The sequence below is a fragment of the Triticum aestivum genome, chromosome 7D, assembly GCF_018294505.1.
Source record: "Triticum aestivum cultivar Chinese Spring chromosome 7D, IWGSC CS RefSeq v2.1, whole genome shotgun sequence".
Taxonomy (NCBI): domain Eukaryota; kingdom Viridiplantae; phylum Streptophyta; class Magnoliopsida; order Poales; family Poaceae; genus Triticum; species Triticum aestivum.
Genome location: NC_057814.1, coordinates 209011329 through 209013836, shown reverse-complemented (window position 1 = coordinate 209013836; position 2508 = coordinate 209011329).

Sequence of the window (2508 nt, the reverse complement as noted above, 5' to 3'; positions counted from 1 at the left end):
ATGGTTTTTAGGGAAGGTATAGGTTCAACCCATCGGGGCATCTTAGAAACATATACCTCAAGCTTCAAGAGTAAATATCACTAGCTCAAAAGCAGAGCATGGTTGGCCAAATCAGAGAATAGTATTTACCAATGGCATCACATATCAGGGAAAGAACTTCCAAAGTGATTGAATATGAAGGACGATGTCGGATAAAATCCAATAAAGGATCCGGTGGTCCTCAAGGGATCTGATGTGAGTATCAGTACTCTATCAGAGGAAGAAGGAACGAAGGGGCATCGGATTATTGAAACAACTGACTAATTCAAAGCTCAAATGCAAAGGAATTATCATTTCCAAATCAAGGGATTAGAAGCCAACGGTCTGATTAAGACTGGGTAAGTTGAATAGACTTAGGGGTACAATCGACAGCAATTTGATTGGTCGATAACCAGCTCATGTTCAAAATGACATCTGAGCCGGAAAGATAATTTAAAAGGATCAACCAATGATTGCGTGCATTCGCACTCATGTTGAATCAATAGGATCAAAATGACGGTGTCAAAGGAGACTAATGAATATTGCCAGACATATGGGAAGCATCCATATTGCAAGCAGACAAGTATTTGCAAAGCAATAAGCTGCTAAGGATTTTCGGAGGATCGAATAGTATATCCAAGACTTTTGTGAAACACCTGAACAACTGGGGATGAGCGGATACTCGATAAGTGTGAGGAATCCGTAGGGGTATTCATGTGGCAAAGAACTGCAAGGCAGTAGGCACTTCTCAGAACAATAGAGAGAATTTTGAGGTATCTTATAATAACAAGACCAATTGGGGATGAGTGTAAGAATGGCATGTGCATGTAGTTATCCGTAAGGGTTGACGGTGGAAGGGGAATTGCAAACGCGATGAACACAAGTTCTCGGGATAACATCGGAGGGTATCTTCGGAATCTTCTTGTGCAGTAGGCGATCATCTGTGATAAGGGGCTCTCAGGGAGGAGTAGTTACGAGAACCTAGAGTCAGAGTTGGTAAATTCATTTAAACCCGAATAGAAGAGAGATCAGAGTCCCAGAGTATAGGTTGAGGAATAAAAGATCCTAATACCACCCAATGGCGACGTGGGCCCGTAAGCCACACAACCATGTTAGTAAAACAGTTTTCACTGACTAGACTCGACTTCGTCCAAGGAGTGTGGAAGGGGGATTCCAACAGGCAGTTGGCTCTGATACCAACTTGTGACGCCCCCGATTCAATCATACAGTAATCATACACTCAAACGTGTACTATGATGCCCCCGATTCAATCGTACACTAATCATACACGCAACGTGTACAATTAAGATCAGAGACTCACGGGAAGATATCACAACACAACTCTAAAATAAAATAAGTCATACAAGCATCATAATACAAGCCAGGGGCCTCGAGGGCCCGAATACAAGTGCTCGATCATAGACGAGTCAGCGGAAGCAACAATATCTGAGTCCAGACATAAGTTAAACAAGTTTGCCTTAAGAAAGCTAGCACAAACTGGGATATAGATCGAAAGAGGTGTAGGCCTCCTGCGTGGGATCCTCCTAAACTACTCCTGGTCGCCGGCGGCCTGAACGTAGCAGTAGGCACCCTCAGTGTAGTAGGAGTCGTCGTCGACGGTGGTGTCTAGCTCCTGGGCTCCAACATCTGGTTGCGACAACCAGGAAGAAATGTAAAGAGGGGAAAGAGTGAGAAAAGCAACCGTGAGTACTCATCCAAAGTACTCGCAAGCAAGGATCTACACTACATATGCATGGGTATCTGTGTAAAGGGGCAATATCGATGGACTGAACTGCAGAATGCCAGAATAAGAGGGGGATAGCTAGTCCTTCGAAGACTACGCTTCTGGCAGCCTCCACCTTGCAGCATGTAGAAGAGAGTAGATGGTAAGTTCACCAAGTATCATCGCATAGCATAATCCTACCCGGCGATCCTCCCCTCGTCGCCCTGTATGAGAGCAATCACCGGGTTATATTTGGCACTTGGAAGGGTGTGTTTTATTAAGTAACCGGTTCTAGTTGTCACAAGGTCAATGTACAACTCCGGGTCATCCTGTTACCAAGGATCACGGCTATTCGAATAGATAAACTTCCCTGCAGGGGTGCACCACATTACCCAACACGCTCGATCCCCTTTGGCCCGACACACTTTCCTGGGTCATGCCCGGCCTCGAAAGATCAACACGTCGCATCCCCACCTAGGCACAACAGAGAGGTCAGCACGCCGGTCTAAATCCTATGCGCGCACGGGTCTTGGCCCATTACACACCTGCATGTTGCGTGGGCGGCCGAAAGTAGAACTAGCCCCCTTAATACAAGGGCAGGCTTACGGTCCAATCCGGCGCGCGCCGCTCAGTCGCTGACGTCAAGAAGGCTTTGGCTGATACCACGACGTCGAGTGCCCATAACTGTTCCCGCATAGTTGGTTAGTGCGTATAGGCCAGTGGCCAGACTCAGATCAAATACCAAGATCTCGTCAAGCGTGTTAATT